This window comes from Dermochelys coriacea, chromosome 8 (genome assembly GCF_009764565.3).
Source record: "Dermochelys coriacea isolate rDerCor1 chromosome 8, rDerCor1.pri.v4, whole genome shotgun sequence".
Lineage (NCBI taxonomy): Eukaryota > Metazoa > Chordata > Testudines > Dermochelyidae > Dermochelys > Dermochelys coriacea.
In genome coordinates this window covers 37,178,845-37,200,023 of record NC_050075.1, presented here as the reverse complement: position 1 = coordinate 37,200,023, position 21,179 = coordinate 37,178,845, and the positions used below count along the sequence as shown (strand labels likewise).

General features: G+C 41.6%; 1 protein-coding gene and 1 long non-coding RNA gene across 13 annotated transcripts in view; both read right to left on the bottom strand.

Moving 5' to 3' along the window:
* The window catches only part of LOC119860605 (ankyrin repeat and KH domain-containing protein 1), a 202,930-nt gene that overhangs the window by 122,706 nt on the left and 59,045 nt on the right, over nt 1-21,179 (bottom strand). The gene's annotated exons all lie outside the window — the stretch shown is intronic.
* Nucleotides 18,442-19,092, bottom strand: LOC122461289. Its single transcript, XR_006283183.1, has 2 exons — nt 18,729-19,092; nt 18,442-18,683 (listed from the first exon to the last, which is right to left on the bottom strand). It is a non-coding gene; the product is annotated as an uncharacterized LOC122461289 (long non-coding RNA).

The following is a 21,179-nucleotide window of genomic DNA, read 5'->3' as shown; positions in this document are numbered from 1 at the left end:
ATTTAGGATGGCTTATGCTAGACCAAGGGTCAAATATATAACCTGATCACATTGAACTGACTTGAACAGCTCTATACTTTCTGCAATCCGGTCCTATGCTACTACTGCGACTTTGAATACTTAAGGCTGTATAGATCCAAGTCCATTGTCTTATTATGAAGCTCCAGAGTTCTTGTTAGATTTGAACATTGCCATTGTGGATACAGATAGGGGTGTGTAAAGCAACAAATCTATCCAGTCCAGAAACAGGAGTGAGCAACTAGAGCCATGTTCATAAACAGACAAGCCTAGACTTTGAGGGAAAGAAAGTTTCCTGATCAGCCATCAGGTCCTTTATCCAATCTGGGACATTTCAATGCCTGGAGGATATAGGGGGACTGACTCTCTCTCTCTCTCTCTCACCTCTTCCAGATATTAAAATCCATCCCTTTACTAATGGCTTTGCTTCTTTGAGGAGCAGCTCTAGGTTACCCAGAAAATCAGCTTGCCCTCTGTTTGGTTGGGGGGTCATTCCCTATCATGAGTCACTAGATAATCAGAACATGGGCTTTCTCAAAACATTCTCTATGAGGACACCCATTTGGACCATCCAAGTACCTCATCTCCTTATTAGAGTTTATTATGGCAGAGCTGTTGCAATTTCCTAGTTAAAGCTGGGTTCAGATATAAATTCAAAATAGGAGTTCAACCTCGATATTTTGTATGAAAATAGTGTATCATGTTTTATCATAATTTCAGTCATGCTTGAATTTTCAAGGAAATCGTTAATTAATCTGAATTTGTGAGTTTAATAGTTAACAATTGGCCTTAAAGTTCATATTCTGAGTTTCATAGTGCTTCTGGCTCCTCCAGCTTAAAAATCTAATAGAAAGTCTAATTTGTACATAGTAAGAGTTTAGGGGTCCATCTGGGGTTGTCAGAGTGTTTAGGAGTCCCATTAATAGAAGCCCTTAGGCCAAGCACTGTACAAACAGAACAAAAGACAGTCCCTGCCCCAAGAGTTTACAGTCTACATATAACAAAAGGCAACAGATGTATACAGCTTGATAGATCAAGAAAACAATGAGCATATTGGACAGCATAAATGGCAGTGGTTTCAGCCCACCAAGAGTTTTACAGTAAAGTTTTTTGTAGGCATCATAGCATAAGAGTTTTAAGAAAGGATTTGAATAAGAACAATGCAACCCTGCAGACTATTTCCTAAGCATGAGAGGGCAGCATAGGAAAAAGTACAAAGTTGCTTCTCTGAAAATTTAACAAGTGGATAATAGAGGATGGCATCGTGGGTCAAATCAGAGGCAGGAATCGATCTTTCAGTGCTGAATAAGAGATAGGTAAGGTGGACCATGAAGGTCCTTGAAAGTGAAGGCAAATAGCTTATGTTTGATATAAGGAGGGAGACAGTGGAGTGATGGAAAGAGGGGTAATATGGTCAAGGTGACCGATTAGGAAAATGATTTTTGCAGCAGCATTCTGAATGCTATATATTCATTGTTTATTAACAAAATTAAAAATTATATTAGCCTTACTTCTCAGAACTGAATCCCATGTTCCACTGTTAGTGGACAAAACATATGTATTACTTCTGTTCTCCAATGCAGTATGCAGAAAGCTTTTTTATTTTAATATAAAAAAGATTCAGATTACAAGACTGCATTTTCTTATATGCCCACAGTAATGTTCCCTACTTCCAAAACTGGCAGCTAATATGGTGCATGGGAAACAGATTTTGCTAGTCCAGAGGCTTTTGTGTTGGATCAAAGGCCAGGTCTACACTACAAACTTAGGTCAACATAAGCCGCATTAAGTCGATCTAATAATGTATGTCTACATTATTGAGTCGCTTCCACTGACTTAAGTAGCCTGTAAAATCGACTTCTCTTCTCCATCTATAGGAGAGGCGTAGCGCTTGATTCGACACTCATGTCAACCCATGGATATAGTGTTGAGACTGCGTTGTGTAACTCGAATGAATTGGCCTCTAAGAGGTGTCCCACAGTGCTCCGCTCTGACTGCTCTCGAGAACACTCAACTCCACTGCACATCAGCCAGGTACACAGGAAACAGCCACTCCCCTGTTAAAGCCCTGGGAACTTTTGAATTTTCGTTTCCTGTTTGATCAGCATGGACAGCTTGCCAGTTTAAGGCTGCAAACATGCTCCAGCATGGAGTACACAGGAGGTGATGGATCTTAATGCTGTGTTGGGAGAAGAGTCTGTGCAGGCAGAGCTCTGATCCAGCAGAAGAAATGCTGACATCTATGCCAAGATCATGCAAGGTATGGGAGGGGAGAAAGGCTACAGAGGGACACGCAGCAGTGCCGCATGAAAATAAAGGAGCTTCGGCAAGCATACCAGAAGACAAGGGAACCCCCCCTTCAGGTAGCTGAAGGCTGCGATCAAATCCCCCCTCACTCTTCTCTTCTGCAGACTAAATAACCCCAGTTCCTTCAGCCACTCCTCATAAGTCATGTGCCCCAGCCCCCTAATCACTTTCATTGCCCTCACTGGACACACTACAATTTTTCCACATCCCTTCTATAGTGGGGGACCAAAGCTGGACGCAATACTCCAGGTGTGGCCTCACTAGTGCCAAACAGAGGGAAATAATCACTTCCCTCGATCTGCTGGCAATGCTCCTACTAATACAGCCCAATATGCCGTTGGCCTTCTTGGCAACGAGGACACACTGCAGACTCTCATCCAGTTTCTCATCCACTGTAATCCCCAGGTCCTTTCTGCAGAACTGTTGCTTACCCAGTCGGTCCCCAGCCTGTAGCAGTGCATGGGATTCTTCCTTCTTAAGCGCAGGACTCTGCACTTGTCCTTGTTGAACCTCAGATTTCTTTTGGCCAAATCCTCCAATTTGTGTAGGTCACTCTGAACCCTATCTCTACCCTCCAGCAAATCTACTTCTCCCCACAGCTTAGTGTCATCTGCGAACTTGCTGAGGGTGCAATTAATCCCATCATCCAGATCACTGATAAACATGTTGAACAAAACTGGCCTCAGGACCAACCCCTGGGGCACTCCACTTGATATCGACAGCCAAGTAGACATCAAGCCATTGATCACTACCTGTTGAACCCGACAATCTAGCCAGCTTTCTATCCACTTTATAGTCCATTCATCAGCCCATACTTTAACTTGCTGGCAAGAATACTGTGGGAGACCGTATCAAAAAAAAGTCAAGATATATCACATCCATCACTTTCCCCATATCCAGAGAGCCAATTATCTAATCATAGAAGGCAATCAGGTTGGTCTGGCATGACTTGCCCTTGGTGAATCCATGTCCACTGTTCCTGATTACCTTCCTGTCCTCCAAGTGCTTCAAAATGGATTCCTTGAAGACCTGCTCCATGATTTTGCTGGGGACTGAAGTGAGGCTGACTGATCTGTAGTTTCCCAGGTTCTCTTTCTTCCCTTTTAAAAATATGAGCACTATATTTGTCTTTTTCCAATCGTCTGGGATCTCCCCTAATCACCACAAATTTTCCAAAGATAATGGCCAATGGCTCTACATTCACATCAGCCAACTCCCTCAGCACCCTTGGATGCATTAAATCTGGACCCATCGACTTGTGCACATCCAGCTTTTCTAAACAGCACGTCCAGCTGTTCTTTCACCACTGAGGGCTGCTCACCTCCTCCCCAGTGCAACAGTCTGGGAGCTAACCTTGTCTGTGAAGACCGAGGCAAAAAAAGCATTGAGTACTTCAGCTTTTTCCACATCATCTGTCACTCGGTTGCCTCCCCCATTCAGTAAGGGTCCCACACTTTCCCTGACCACCTCCTTGTTACTAACACACTTGTAGAAACCCTTCTTGTTACCCTTCACATCCCTTGCTAGCTGCAACTCCAGTTGTGCCTTGGCCTTCCTGATTACACCCTGCACGCTCTAGCAATATTTTTTATAACTCCTCCCTAGTAATCTGTCCAAATTTCCATTTCTTGTAAGCTTCCTTTCTGAGTTTAAGCTCACTGAAGATTTCACTCTTAAGCCAAGCTGGTCGCCTGCCTTATTTGCTATTCTTTCTGCACTTCGGGATAGTTTGTTCTTGAGCCCTCAATAAGGCTTCTTTAAAATACAGCCAGCTCTCCTGGACTCCTTTCCCCCTCATATTAGCTTCCCAAGGGATCCTGCCTATCAATTCCCTAAGCGAGTTTAAGTCTACTTTTCTGAAGTCCAGGGTCCGTATTTTACTACTCTCCTTTCTTCCTTTTGTGAGGATCCTGAACTCAGCCATCTCATGGTCACTCCTGCCTAGGCTGCCACCCACTTCTACTTCCCCTACCAATTCTTCCCTGTTTGTAAGCAGCAGGTAAAGAGGAGCACGGCCCCTAGTCAGTTGTCCCCAACACTTCTCCAAAAACTTCCTGGATTGTCTGTAATGTATCAAGCTGTATTACAGTTGCTAACTTTACATTGGTATTTCACAAAATACTATATCAAAAGTTTTCTTGAAGATCCAGTAAATTATTTTTACTGCTTTCACAACTCTATCAATCACTTCTTCAAAGAAACTGGGTTTTAGTATAAACTAACCAAAACTGTATTCTGCCAGTAAACTGCTGACCCCTGTTGAGTAATTCCTAGACCGTACCCCATATGATCAGATTTTCATGTATCTTATTCCCCAGGTCCAACCTTACATCAAGTTTTAAAGTGTCCTGTTAGCATCTCTTTCACTGCCAAGTAGTTAGATTTCCAGAGAATTATCAAAACTGGAAAGAAAACTCCCAATAGGAGTGGTTTATACTCTAAGAATGCTTGCTGCTTAATCGTGAAACCTGGTATGTTTAAAGTTGCATTGGTTTATTCTTTTTACCTGTTCTGGTGTTACTCTTTCATCTTCTGCCCACAGGCAACTCCTCTGTTTCTAGCATGCTCCTTAATTATCCGTGAGCTAGTTTCCTAGCTAGTTTCCTAGTAATAGCTGCCTTATCTCTTACTACATTCCTCACTATCTCTCAAGAGACCTGCAGGGTTTTCCCTCCTGTTGCCTATACACCAGATTTGAAAGGTTTTATTGGATCTACCTTTAGAATTCTCTCCATTAATTTTTGTTTTTTCAATTATTCGTACAATTGCAGGATTTGTGATGCAAGATCAGACCATTAGTCTACCTAGTCCTGCGGACAGCCATGACCTACGCTTGATGCTTCAAAGTAGCATCTGTCTAACTGTCCATTGATCACTACTGGTATGCAGGTTATTTGCTGGTAGTCTGCAGAGATCTGGCTAATCACCTGGTACTAGTTCTTGTTTACAGCTGCTAAGTCATATTGCCAAGTGCACTCAGTTGTTTCCTATTGTTACCTTCTAACGTAAGAAATTACAGTAATTGCAGAGAACTTTCAAAGTGTAAGCCACTGGAGTTGTTTTCTTCTTAAATCTGCACAGACATCTTTAATGCTACATTGCTGATTATTTCACACTGCTTCTCTCCGGCAAAACTGTCAAACTAGACTTTCTCTGCTGTTACACTGTTACCCACAAGGTTCTTGAGTAACTCAAGAATCATATCTATTCTGCTGCCTAGCAAAGCTATCAACATCAGAAGAGGCAGGCATCAAATATTTATCAGAGGCCACAAAAAATTGGGGACTGAGCACAGATTTCTTTCCTCTGTTCTTCAGCAGCCAGGAGGCATGAAGGAAGAGACAGATAGTGCTCCTCCTCCCTTTCAGCAGCTAAAGGGGTACATGCAGAGCATCAAATTTACTTTCAGCCAGAGACAGATAACAAGAGATTGAGTACAGTAGGTTGAAGGACTGAACCCTGGTACAAAATATCCATCCCCATCCCAGGCAGTTAGAGGCTAGCATCTCAACAAAATGTTGCAAATTCTACCTGCATCTTTTGTATCTAATTTTGGCTTACAGAAATCTAAGGATATTTACACCCTCCTACCAAATTTAGGTGAGATGCTGTTCAGAGATATCCTAACAATGATGCTTTTAATTTTTTTCGTTATCCACACAGGACTGTCTTCATCTCATATTCTTTTCTAATAGGTCCATGTGTAGCAAGCTCCAAGTGATAGTCTTGCTGCAGACAAAACCAAAACACCTGGAATAGCTGCTCATAGGACAATCTTCCCCTGCACTATGGTGCAGGAAAGAGTGACCCTGACAAAAATAGGATAAATCAAATTCGCCAGCCCCAACTACAGAGGGCTTTGGAACGACCAAGGAAGAAGTAGGGCTTCAAGCAATTACTACCCTCAGACTCCTCCTCTGTTGCTACACAATTCACAACTTCTACCACGCAGATGTTGTGACACCAGTGTTGAGAGTCTGACAGACCCTCTCTCCAGGATCTCCCTTCTTCCACTCTTTGCTCCACTATGTCAACTATCTCTTACTTCTGGGAAGCCTGGACTCAGATCACTTCAAACCAGGAGGTCGAGAAAATTTCTCTCAAGGGTTATTCTATCCAGTTCCAGTCCCTTCTTCCCCATCCCTTTTCAGGGACCTCTCACACAAAATACTGTTAAAACAAGAAGTGGACTCCCCCTTTCCAACCTGGAGCAGAGAAAAGGTGCCTTTAGAATTCAGGAGGCATGGGTTTTAGTTCAATTTTTTTCTCACCTCAAAGAAGAAAGGGAGTTGGTGTCCCATTCTGACCTTCTACATCTCAACAAATTTATAAATAGTTTCAGAGTTGGGATGGTGACTCAGGCCTCCATAATTCCTTCTTTAGATCCTCAAGATTGATGTATAGTTCTTGACCTCCAAAATGTCTATCTTCACATATCTTCGCATCTAGGTCACAAGATATACCTCAGATTCCTAGTAGGAGCATCTCACGACCAGAACAGGGTCATGGCCTTTGGCATTTCCGCAGCACCAACGGTATTTACCAAATGCTTGGCAGCTGTGGCCGCTCAACTAAGGAGACAAGGAATCCAGGTCTACTCCATCTCAATGACAGGTTGATCCGAGGAAGGTAACCCCCCACAGATGACCAACTCATTTCAAAACAGGTCTTTGCTACACTGGGCCTGAAAAATCAGATAAGTCCACAGTTGCTCTCTCCGCGCATAGCGTTCACAGAAGCAGAGTTAACCTGGAATCTATCTTCCACAAGAATGAATTTCACTATAATACAAAATTTAACAGAACAACTTCAAGATCATCCAAAGACATCAATGTGAACATGCTCAGGTTTTTGGGACACAATCTCATGTACCTATATGACAATTTGTCAGACTTCACCTATGCTCCATATAACTGTAGCTGAAGTCAGTGTTTCTACCTAACAAATACCACATAAACATGATAGTCAGTGTTCCACAAGAAATTCTCTACTCATTAAATTGCTGGAAAGACCCTATTCAAGTACCCTTCTCTACATTTCTAATTTACAAATGGATGTCTCCACTCAAGGATGGGAGCCCACCTACATCTTTAAAACTCAGGACCTATGGTCCCGTCAGAAAGCTCAGCTATACATACACATTCTAGAAATCAAAACCATCCACCTGGACTCACTGCCCTTTCCTTTTAGTCAAGTGTTCTTGTATTATGGGACAAGATAAAAGATGAGCTACTGATCTGTTCCCCAACATTCCAGTCCCTCTGATTTTTCTCCTTTCCAGGAAAAACTAGTCTTGACCATCTCTAGACCTATGCAAGTCCCATAATACGCCTAACCAAATTCAGTGCCTTTACTCTCTCAGCACTTTCTTCCTGTAGAGGGGATAAAAGCAGACGTGCATTAAAAAGCAGAAAAACCTCTATTGGCATCATAGTGTATAACAGTCAACCTGCTTCTGGAAAATTGTCCAGTTTTAACTACTGCCATACAATAGAAGGACATTGTCTGAGTAGGTGACAACATCTTTGGCTTTCCCCAGAGGACTCCCTGCATTTACAGTTCCCCAGCATATAACTAGATTTTATTTTGCTGGTTTACGCCTCCAACAAGTGTAAGAGAGGATTATGGAAAAAGCCCTATTTTAATTAATTTGTAAGATTTCTCTCATGGAATACTGATCCTTAAAAGGTTATTTCATTCTCTACCCATAAAAGCTCACCTTTTTTTTTCCCCTGCACTTATGGCACGAATTAATCAAAAACTTTTGATAATCCAAGTTACTGACCACCAGTGTCACCTTTCTTTTATTTAGTTTTTCCACTCAAAAGCAGGATTTTCCATTCACAAGCCAGGCTGGTTTGATCATAGCAGGTAAAGCTACAATATACTGAACTATACTATGTCCCTAAAATAGAAGTAATGCTCTTCAATCTAATTCACAGCATCTCCTTTGGCTCCTTTTCTGTGGACTGGAAATATGCTGATGAAGTAATGCTGCTTTTAAGGATGTATTACATATGCTAATCACTATCTCCATTATTTCACACACTATTCCTTCAGAACTTGTGGACACTACAGCCAATTTACTGCACTTGAGTTTTTCAAGTGGCCCCATGACTTCAATCAGTTAATGCAACACTAATTTCCCAAGGAAAATGCCCTTGGAAGAAGAATTCCCAATGCCCACCCAAAATCATCTTCCAAGATCAAGACTTTTACTGAAAAACTAAGACTCCTAGCCTAAAAGGCTCTAAGTCAAATGCAAGTATACCAGCTTCTAATGTAATTAATGTGTTTCTCAATCTGTTTGCTCAATACAGTGAACTCTGAAACAGAAGCCAAGAGGTATACCTAGTATTCCAACATAGGGAAAGCTGGTTAGACTGATCGTGTGAGAAACAAAACAAAACAATCCTATAAAAACTTTCTGAAGCAACTCACACATTATTGTCTATACCAGCTGGGGAAGGATGAAGACAGAGGCAACAAGAATATAAGTTACCCTTTAAAGGAGACAAGTACTTTCTGCAAGTATGCTGCATACTAAAGACAGCAGCAGCCTCCCCTAGTGGTAACAGTGGGCTACAAAAGCCATTAGTAAATCCAACAGAAATCTAAGGCAATATAAACCTAAATTATCTGAAGTGATAACCTGTCCTGTTTTTAGGAGAAGGTTGGTTTTTTTGTTTTTACACTCCTTCAATGTCTGCCAGTTTTCCCTGATCCTAAGGGCTCTGGGTTTAAAAGTGTGGAACCTAGAACTGAACAGATTTAGTAAGAAATTATTTTCATCGTTTTACCTCTGTTCCAATGCAATTATATAAGCCTTATTAACTGGGAGGGACTGTCACGCATGTAAGTTCAGCATAGCCTGATTTAAGGCTTCAGAACTGTTTCTTCTCAAGCAAAGAAGCAATTCAGAAGTTTAGCAGAAATGCAGCCTGCCATGAATATAATGAAAGGATCTTTCTGCCCACGAGGCTCCTGGTAATTAAAAGAATAGTGTAACACTAGGGCCAGAGAAATCTTAATTTGCAACCATGAAGAGCATAAACTGGGCTTTTCTGATGTGTAACATCTAGAAAACTAGAGGCCCACAGCTGATCTGACTCTCTCAGTTGTGTGATAGTGCACAGATCCTTAGACTTACTGTTGAGTTGAGAGACAATGGAACAATGGTTCCCAACCTATTTACTATTGTGAGCTGCATATGAAGCAGCATGCGTTACATGGGCCGCATCCACACAACATATATATTACCTGTACAGCCCTGAGGTTGTCACATAGGCCGCAGCTGTGTGCTGATTGGGCAAATGGCCTGCAGGGTGAGACGCACTGCTATGGAGCATCTGTCCAATTGCCTGAAGTACGTCATGTTAAGAGAGAAGGATAAGGTGACTGGGCTTGGCACCCACCTTAATGAGACCTTGCATGTAGGTCTATTTAGTTGTTCATCAATCACTGCCTCTGACTGGCCACTAGGCAAAGTCAGATGCCTTCTTCCAGTAAATCTGGCCAGGGAAGAAGCTGGTGAAATGAGTTCCTGTGAAATGCTAATACAAAAATATTGCCCTTGTTAGTTTGTATGCAATGCCCGTGTTATTATTTCTCCCCCCCCTTACCTATTTATCATTTGCTCTTCTACTTACATGTTCTGGATTCCACTTAGACACTAAATAAAAGCTTTATTTATTCCAACAGTCCCTGACTTTTGGTACTTCAAGTGTACCAAGCCTGAAAATACAAAGAACTTCAGGGTTCATAAACTCTGCAGCCTACATGGTGTGATGTAGTTTCGGTTTCCCTCAACCTGAAAAAAAAACCACTAAGGTTTTCTAAATGAAACACCACATACTTTAAGATATAATTATGTTTATAAAGAAAAAATCATAAAAAGGCATTTTGTCCTAAAAGAAGAGGTAACAATTCTGTAATTAAATCAGAAGAACAATAATAAGAGATCACAGTCTATTAGCTTATTAGGTCTACCAGGCTTTTGTATCGGCCTGAATACGTGATACTTGGTAAAATCACCATTTGCTTTTTCTACACCAGGCCTGTTAAGAGTTATTGCTAAACTAAACCAAATAGGCTAAACACACCACTGATGTTAAACTAACTAGACAGGAGTTCAGTTCTTAAAAATTTACAATTCTGAATTCATCTATCCTGTCTTTTGTGATTTTATTTCCACAATTCTAATACAATAAACTGACAACCTCCTTTGCAAATCTAGGATCTTCAGATTTACAGATGGGAAGGGAGGAACTCTTGATTTAATTCCATTACCCATATTTCGACCACCTCTCTGCTTGTTCTGGGCTCAGTCTGACCTTTCTATTTAGGATCAGTCATGTTGGTCAAGCAATGGAAAGGTTCCATACTTATCTAAATACTTCTTCCAATTCATTATGTGGTTTCAGTTCTTTGATGACTAGATCGAGTAAGATTTCCATTGAGACTGCAACAGTAGTGTCATCCTATATTCATACAAGTCCTTCTGAAACTCCGTCAACTGCATTTATAAGTTTAGTCCTTCTCTTGTTGTGTAAAATGTAGGCTATGATTTTCATCAAATATTCCTTCGTGCTCCAAGCAAACTCTCTTATGGTAGCTAGATACAAAGCAAAAAGTGTCTTCCTGAGAGCTGCAACAATTTTCATTGGCAAGATGGAGTATTCATTTTTTTCCAAACCAACTCCCACAAATTTGAGAGCCCTTAGAGAATGCCCTGTCAGCAGTGAGAAGAAATGAGAGCCTCTACTGATTGCAACTCTGGATAGAAGACAACTTACCACTGCCAACAGCTACTTTATTACCTCAAGTGGTATAGGTCTGATCTAAACATTCTAACTAGAGCTGGTTGAAATTTTTCACCCACAGTAGAAAAATGGTATTCTGACTAAATCAAAAGTTTCATATAAATGTTTGTTTCTTTGAAATTTCACACTTGAAGAAAATTTAAAACAAACTTTGATACCAAAAAATGTAACTTTGTGAAAAAGCCCCACATGACTTTTCAAAATTACTTTCCCACTCACACTGAAAAAAAAAAAGTGAAAAAAAAGTGTTCCCTCCCCACTGAAATGAAACTTCAATTTTTTTTTTAAAAAGAACATTTTTAACTGAAAATGGAATTAGTTTTGAAAAAAAAAATTGTTAAATGCTACCTTTTTTCAACCAGTTGTTGTTCCAACCCTGTGGAACAGTATGGTTCCCTATGACTAAGGCTACGAGTGTGTCACGGAGGTTGTGGACGTGACGGAATCCATGACTTCCAAAGACCTCCATGACTTCAGCCCCGGCAGATGGGAACTGCAGGGTCCTGCTCCCTCTTGCAGCAGCAGAGAGCTGTAAGGTACCCCCGCAGGGGCCTCCAAACTCCCCGGCTGCCACTGCAGGGGACCCCAGCAGCTCCCTGACTGCCACCGCAGGGCAGGGGCACCCTGGCAGCTACCCACTGCAGTGGCAGCAAGGGATTCCCACAGCTCCCCACCGCTGGGCAGGGGGACCCTGCAGCTCCCCTCTGCCTCTGGGGGCAGGGGGACCCCTGGAATTCTGAGTCCCCGTGGATGGTGGGGGCCCCAGAGCTCCCAGCCACCCTGCAGCTGCCCAGTCCCTTCCCATTTTATCATGGATATTTTTAGTAAAAAAGTCAAGGACAGGTCACGGACTTCAGTGAATTTTTCTTTATTCCCGTTGACCTGTTTGTGACTTTTACGGAAAATATCCATGACAAAAATCTTAGACTTACCTATGACTGAATTTGTTGGTTTTTTTTTTTTTTTTAAAGATTACTTCTTTAAAAACATTCTAGGAAATTACATACAAAGAACATTTTAAAATGTAAAAGGTTGCCAAGTCAAAACACTTAATTAAAAATATCAGAATTTAGGTTGCCTGGGTAATCTTAGTTCACTTTTGTGTATACACATTTGATACACTCTAATTACAGAAACTCCTCACTTAACTTTGTAGTTATGTTCTTGAAAAATGTGACTAAGCAAAACGACGTTAAGCAAATCCAATTTCCCCATAAGCCTTAAAGTAAATGGGGGGGGGGGGGGGGGGAGGGAGGAGAGGTTCCAGGGAAATTTTTTTTTTTTTTACTTACACACACACACACACACACACACACACACACACACAATAAGTTTTAAACAATTTAATACTGTACACAGCAGTGATGACTGTGAAGCTTGGTTGAGGTGGTAAAGTCAGAGGGATATTTCCCAGGGAATGCCTTAGTGCTAAATGATGAACTAGCAATTGGCTGAGCCCTCAAGGGGTTAACTCGTTGTTACTGTAGCCTCACACTCTACAAGGCAGCAGGAATGGAGGGAGGGGAGACAGCATGGCAGAGACACACACCCCAGGTGTGTATGTGCACTTGTGTGAGAGAGAGAGAGAGAGAGAGAGAGATGCGCATTTCCTCTTTAAGTACTCTGACCCACTCTTAAGTGCACTGCCTTGTTAAGTTAATCAGCAAGCAGAGACCACAGCTGCTGCCAGGAAGCTCCCTCCATCCTGAGCCCTGTCCTGTGTCTATGGAGATGGGGTAAGCGGGGTGCAGGAGCAAGGGGGAGGAGGACACACTGACATTAGCCCCCCCCTTCTCTCCCCCCTCCCGCCCCAGCAAGCAGGAGGCTCGGGGAGCAGCTCCAAGGCAGACGGCAGGAGCAGCTCATGGCAGGGATAGCCGAACTGCAGGCAACTGATAGCCTGCTGGGCGCTTGCTGCACAGGGGACTTAGGGGAGCAGATGCGGGGCTGCCAGTCCACCCTGGTTCCAAGCCCCCACCAGCTAGCTGCAACAGGCTGCTCTTCCTGCAAGCAGTGGACAAAGCAGGCGGCATTGCACAACTTTAAATGAGTATGTTCCCTAATTGAACAGCAATGTAACAATGAAACAATGTTAACCGGGACGATTAAGTGAGGAGTTACTGTACGTGATCACATCCTGCCCCCTCCCCATGGACCCATGTTTCATTCACTGAATGGGTAACTACTATGTATTTCCTTTTATCCTTCTCAGCATGGGGCCATTACTTATTTCTGCACATCACCTAAATCCTGCAATGGCTACAGAATCGTTAATTTCCTCAGGGGCTTTCTAATGGCACTCATCACTGCAATATCGGAATGTTTCACAAACATTAATGAATTCATCTTCATGACACCCTTTTAAGTGGTATTCCTATTTTACAAATGGGAAATTGAGGCAGAGATTATGACCAAAATTTTCATGTTTCCACTAATTTTGGGTACCCAACCTGTAAGAAAAATAAAATCAGGCCAAAGGCATTCCTGCCCCCACTTTTAAAAAACTTTTAAAAGAGTAATTAGCATTTAATAGCACTTTATAGTTCACAGCACAGCTTCCATTGACTTCATTTGTAGTTGTGAGTACTCAGCTCTTCTGCAAATCAGGCCCCAGATGTCTTCAGACACCCAGAAAACGAGAAACACACTACAGCTATTTTTTTTTTTGTTAAACACAAAGTAAAACTATTGCCCCATGTTTATTCCCCCCCCTGTCCCCGCCACTGTTCCTCGTTCTTGTCAACTGCTGGAAATGGCCCACCTTGATCATCACTACAAAAGTCCCCCCACCACTCTCCTGCTGGTAATAGCTCACCTTAAGTGATCACTCTGGTTACAGTGTGTATGGTAACACCCATTATTTCATGTTCTCTGTGTGTGTATATAAATCTCTCCACTGTATTTTCCACTGAATGCATCCGATGAAATGAGCTGTAGCTCACAAAAGCTTATGCTCAAATAAATTTGTTGGTCTCTAAAGTGCCACAAGTACTCCTTTTCTTTTTACTACAGCTATCTGAAATTTTTCCTTTAGGTGATTTGCTTAGCACTGCAAAGGACCTCTCTGGCAAAATCAGGGATAGAATACAGTTCTCCACCAGGGTTGCATTAAATTGCTTTAAACCATGTGACCATCCATTCTCTCCTTCCAGTCACCTGCCTTGTTAACTATTCCCCATTCCAACTTGTGCAACAAGTGAGGCAGGTCTCTCTCACTACACAACCCTGATTCATTCTGTGAACATCTTGTATCTTCTGCACTGAATTAGTCAGGGTCCTACGGAGAAAAGTAGTAAGCAGTCATGTAATTAAAGACTATCGCAATGCATATGCACAAAAGAGCCAAATTAAGATAACACAGAACACTAATTTTGGCATTTAACTTTGGAGTGCTTGACTTTGCAATGTTAACATTCATTTGAGTTTTATATGTAATTTTCATTTAAAATTTCTTAGCAAGAAGCAGAAGCCTGGTTGTCAGACTTGTCTCTGCATTCTTGCATGGCATCTTCTACAATATTTTAAGTTTTCTTTTCAGAATCAACAGCTAGTGTTAATTAGGAATATTTTCCCTCTGAATGGATGCTTGAATTACCCACTACTGGGTCATTCTTCATATGCCAACCATCATCCTGTATTAATTTTAACACAATCTTATCCTGAATTTTTCCTGTATTAAAGCTTTAAATACGTCTGAAGGAATGCACCTATAGCCAAGTGCTTCAATCATTTCTTTAAACTGCTCATTTCCTCCTAATTAAGGAAATGTTAGCATAAAAAAGTTGTTACTTTAACAAGTTCAATTCTTTGCCTTCCAGTTTTTATGGTCAATCTAACTGAATGTAGCCACTTTTTGGATATGAAAGGCAGATTCAGTCAGGTTTAAGTCCTTATCATTGTGGCCATGTTTTGATGCATCTCTCTCACTTGCAGGATCACCTGCTTTTCTGTCAGACAGTTTCATACAATGGCACATCTGATCCCCAATCTGAAGTAACCAATGTTCTGGACTCTGAGATGAATATGAATTCTTATTTAGCTACTTAACTCCTGTCAGCATTACATTTTATTTGAGAGTTCTGTTTATTTCAGCCCATTCAATCTAGTCTCCTCCCTATTCCTCTACTGCTAGGAATGTTGAGCTAGATAAATTTAACATAAGTGTGTGAATTTATCACCCACCTGCAGTATCGATAAGCAACTTTCAAATTTATTACAGTTAGAATGGGAAGTCTCCATTTAACAAATTCAGCAAAGAGCTAGCCAGAAGCTTCTAGCACCCTGCCCCAGTTCATAACTTTAAATCCCACTATAGACAGATGTTGGGAAATATGTTTCCATTATGATTGAATCCTAATCTCTTGTAGTTAGAGAATGGCTCAAGCCCCGAAACATGTTTTCTCTCTCTCCAAAATTCTTTGCTAGCATTAATTATAATACTGGATATCTGTTATCCATAAGTATCAAATCCCTATTTCAATCTTACTAAGCACTTGGCCTCAACAGCATCCTATGGCAAGGAGTTCCACAGTCTGTATTAAAAGGAAATACATTTTTCATCTATCAGTTTTGAGTGCTTTATCTGAGAGTTTTTCTGGGCTCCTAATCAGTCTTGAACCGTATTTTTTTTTTTTTTTGAGATGGGGTGAACAGTGCTTCACACAATATTCATAATTATCCTGCACCATTGATTTATGGCACCACTGATTTATGGCACGTTATTTCCTGTACTGTTCTCCATCCAGGGGAGGCATTTGTGCCTCAGTTCCCCATCTGTAAAATGGAGATAATGGTTCCCTGCCTCACTGGGATCCCAGAGAGGAGATGGGCACCACCAGGAAAAAAGCACCACTCACTGAAATGTCATAGAATGAGGTCCATGCAACCAAGTCAGCCACAGACATTCTCCATTCTGTTCCTCAAACATCTTAACTTGCTTGAGAGATGAATGCTGCTGAAGCAAAGGAAATAATTTGTATTTATGTAGGAGCTGCCCATGTTGCTTAGTGCATAGAGGCTACTGCAGCAATAAGGACAGGAGAGAGAATAATTTCAAGAAGCCATCGGTTCCTTTAACCAACCCAACATGCATATCTACAGTGGACATGCAGGAGTGGGGCACACAGCTGTTTCCACCAGTATTGTCTCTCTCTTTATTTAGCTCCTCCTGTAGAGAGGAAGTTGCAGCTAGACCCAATGCCATATTATTTAAAAAGTTGAGAATATGGAAACAAACTTGTCATAATCACAATTTAAACAGCAATTTATCAATGGCCACATTGTTTTCAATTTGAAGAGTATACACTACAATATACAGTGATGGTCAAGCCACTGCCCACATACTGTCCTCTGGCATTCTTAATAGACAGCCTGGAAGAACGTTCAGCACTACAAGAAAAGGTTCACGTCATCATCAGCAAAGCCAAATACATCTAAAGTTCTCATCCAATGAGATTTTTGGGAAGTACATTGAATCAAATAAACGTTGGTTCCAAAATTAGCATCATCTGCCCCCACACTTCTGAAGAACTATCCCAAAGTCAGGCAAAAATAACTGGACCTACTCAGAGCCCCAAATTTACAAACATACTCCATGCCCCCCACTCTGAACACCCAAGTTGCTAGCTGTCACATCTTTCAGCTCACAGCATCCCAGCTGGTCAGCACAATCGCTCAACTAAATATGCCTTTTTTGGAATGGAATGCTGCAATACAGGAAGCAGCAAGATGAAAAACTGAGGAAGCAGAGAAATGGAATTGCTTCCTCTGTCCTAGAGTTTTATTTTTAAACTACATCTCTCAGGACACTTAGTGTAGGCTTTCAGCTCATCGTGCCTTAGTTTTTGGGGCGACATGGGAAAAGAAGATGACAATCCAGTCACCTAGGATCTGTGTACAAAGGTTCCCATGGAAGAGTTTTTCGAAGAAGAGGACCACAAGACAGCAACAAACCTGGACACACACTAATTTGATTTGAGGTGGGGGAAGGGTGTAAAGTGGCTTCTGTTTTGTTAGGAATTAACAGTGAAAGCAAGAGACAAGCCTAGCAAAAAAAACCTGATTGTTTCACATCAATAGAGAATGCTGGATAAGAACTGTAATAGCAAAGAGTGAGGCAACATGATTACTCAGCAAGAAATTGCACCAGTCCTGGGACAGTTGCAACCCAGAGACTCAAAAATATAAGAATGGCTGTACTAGGTCATACCAATGGGCAATCTAGCCCAGGATCCTGTCGTGTGACAGTAGTCTGAGTCAGATGCTTCAGAAGGAATGAACAGAACAGGGCAATTTCTCAAGTGACCATCCAGTCTCAGCTTCTGGCAGTCAGAGCTTTAGGGACACACAGAGCACAGAATTGAGTCCCTGTTTATCTTGGCTAATAGCCATCAATGGGCCTATACTCCATGAATTTATCTAATTGTTTTTTAACCCAGTTATAGTTTTGATCTTCACAACATCCCTTGGCTAATGAGTTCCAGAGGTTGATTGCATTGTGTGAAGAAATACTTCCTTATGCTTCTTTTAAACCTGCTGCCTATTAATTTCATTGGGTGGCACCCAATTTTTGTGTTATTCAAAGGGGTAAATAACACTTCCTTATTCACTTTCTACAACCATTCATGATTTTATAAACCTTTCATATCCTTCCTTAGTCATCTCTTTTCCAAGCTGAACAGTCCTAGTGCTTGTAATCTCTCCACATATGGAAGCTGTTCCATACTCCTTACCATTTTTGTTTCCCTTCTCTGTCCTTTTTCCAATGCTAACAGAACTTTTTTGATATGGGGTGATCAGAACTGCATGCAATACTCAAGGTGTGGGCATACCATGGATTTATATAATGGCATTATATTTTTTGTCTTATTATCCATCCCTATAATGGTTCCCAACACTGTTAGCTTTTTTGACTGCCATTGCACATTGAGCAGATGTTTTCAGAGAACTATCCACAATGATTCTAAGATCTCTTTCTTAAGTGATAACCGCTAATCTAGATCCCATCATTTTGTACGTATAATTGGGATTATGGTTTTCCAGTGTGCATTACTTTGCATTTAACACTGAATTTCATCTGCCATTTTGTTGCCCAGTCACGCAGTTTTGTGAAATCCCTTTGTAACATTTGTGTATTTTGCTATTGCTCTTAATTCTTTTTTAGTCTACCCAACTATATTTTTACAATTGACTTGCCAGAGTTTATGTTCATAGTAGGATCTGACTTCCATTTTTTAAAATGTCTTTATCTAACCACCTCTCTTACTCCGTTTAGCCAAGGTTGCTTTTTATGGTCCTGTTTTTTTGTTTTTTTTTTAAACTGGGGTAGACATTTATTTTGAGCCTCTACTATGGTGGTTTTAAAGATTTCATACAGCTTGCAGGCCTTCCACTCTTGTGACTGTTCTTTTTAATTTCTATTTAACTAGCCTCCTCATTTTTATGAAGTTCCCCCTTTTGAAGACAATTGCTACTGTGGTGGATTTCTTTGGTATCTTCTCCCCTTCAAAGATGTTAAATTTAATTATCTTAGAGTTACTATTACTGAGCGGATACAGATTAACATGGCTGCTACTCTGAAACCTATTACTGAGCAGTTCAGCTACATTCACCTCTTGGACCAAATCCTGTGAGTCTCTTAAGACTAAATGCCTCTCCTTGGTAGGTTTCAGGACTAGCTGCTCCAAGAAGCAGTCATTAGTGGTATCTTGAAATTTTTATCTCTGCATTCCTTCCTGAGGCTACATACACCCAGTCAATATGGGGATATTGGGTTTTGTGTAGCCTCTCTAATCTCCCTGGAGCATTTCACAATCACCACTATCCTGGTCAGAAGTATATTCCTACTGGTCTACTCTTATTATTCAAGCATGGAATTTTCATCCATAGAGATTCTATGATGAGGTTTGATACATTTCAGATTTTTACTATATTTGACAGGTTTCAGAGTAACAGTCGTGTTAGTCTGTATTCGCAAAAAGAAAAGGAGTACTTGTGGCACCTTAGAGACTAACAAATTTATTAGAGCATAAGCTTTCGTGAGCTACAGCTCACTTCATCGGATGCATCCGATGAAGTGAGCTGTAGCTCACGAAAGCTTATGCTCTAATAAATTTGTTAGTCTCTAAGGTGCCACAAGTACTCCTTTTCTTTTTTACTATATTTGACTATGCCTTCTTTCACATACAGTGCCACTCTTCCACTAGTGTGACCTACTCTATCATTCCTATATATTTGATACTCTGCTATTACTGTGTCCCATTGATTATCATTCTTCCACCAAGTTTCTGTTATGCCTATTATTGCAATAACCTCATTTAATACCAGATTCATCCACCTGAATATTTAAACTCCTTGCACTTGTGTACAAACACTTAGAGCCCCGTGTGGATACAAAATTTATATCCATGGAGCTGCAGGGCTCTACCAGGAACCGCAGTGATGAAAGCAGCAGCACATTGGGTTGCTGCTCAGAGGAGCCAGCGCCCAGGCTGGGGAGCTCCTTCACGTGGCTGTACTGTCCCTAGCCCTGCTCACTGGGGCAGGCACCAGGCTCACCAGCAGCTGTCTCTGGTCACGTTAATGAGTGCAAACGGCTTGCACACTCCCAAACAGGAGATGCACATCGCTACAGGAAAGGGAAGCATTCAAGCTGCTTTCACACACTAGCTGCTGGTGAGTCTGGTGCTGACTCCTGCAAGTGGAGGCCCAAGATGCTGCTGCTTTCGCCATCGCAGTTCCTGGTAGAGCCCTGCAGATGTAAATGCTGCATCTGTGCAAGGCTCTACAAACACTTATAAAAATTGCCAATATTTAGATGTCTGCCTTCATGTGATATAATTGAATAGAATTCTTTCATTTGACAGTTTGTCTTCAGTTCCTATCAGTACTTTATCAATTTCTACCCTATCCTCTTTACTATGATAGAGTACCCCCTTTAGTAAACCTTTCCCTAAGGGATGTGCCTATTTGAACCATGTGCTCCGCTACATCTATCAGCTTTCCCCTAGCCCTTGGTTTAAAAACTCCTCTTGAACTCCTCTTGTGCCTTTTTAATTTCACATGCAATCAATCTGGTTCCATTTTGGTCTAAGTAGAGCCCATCCTTCCTGTACAGGCTTTAGCTTTCCCAAAAGGTTGCCAGTCCCTAATAAATCTAAATCCCTCCTCCTAACACCATCATCCCATCCACACATTGAGACCCTGCAGTTTTGCCTGTCTACATGGCCTTGTGAGTGGAACTGAAAGCATTTCAGAGAATGATACCATGGAGGTCCTCGACTTTTCTCTCTTACCTAGCAGCCCAAATTTGTCCTCCTGAACATCTCCTACTTTTCCCTACATCATTGGTACCTACATGTACCATGACCACAGGTGTAGTACTGGGGAGGAGCCAAAGTATCTAGATGTCTCAAGAGGTCCACATCCTTCTCACCCAGCAGGCAATTCACCAGGCAGTTCTCCTGGTCATCACTAACTCAACTATCTACATTTCTAATAATTGAATCCCCCAATATTATTACTTGTCTCTTCCTAATAAGAGGAGGTCTCTCCCCCAGAGAGGTATCCTCAGTGTGAGAGGATACCATGACATTATCTGGAAGAAGGGTCCGCACTATGGGATTGTTTCCCTCGGCTCCAGCTTAATATTCTCCTTCCCCAGACTTTCATCCTCCTCAGCAGGTACAGAGGCTGTCAGACTGTGGGTGAAACTGCTCTACTGTGTGTCCCAGAAAGTCTCGGCTATGTACTTCTGTCTCCCTTAGCTCCTCCGGCTCAGCCACTCTGGTCTCAAGAGTCCGTAGTTGGTCTGAGGATCATGAGCTGCTTGCACCAAAGGCATATATATGCCACCTGCCCACAAGGAAAAGTAATGCTACGTGCTGCATTCAGTGCAATAAACTGCAATTTTATTGCCCCCACACTGCTGCTATGATGCTGTCTGAGTTTTTACTCAGGTGGGATCTTTTTTGTTTGTCTGTTCTTTGTGAATAGTTTTTTTGAGGGTACAGGGGAGGTTACTGGCTGATGTTT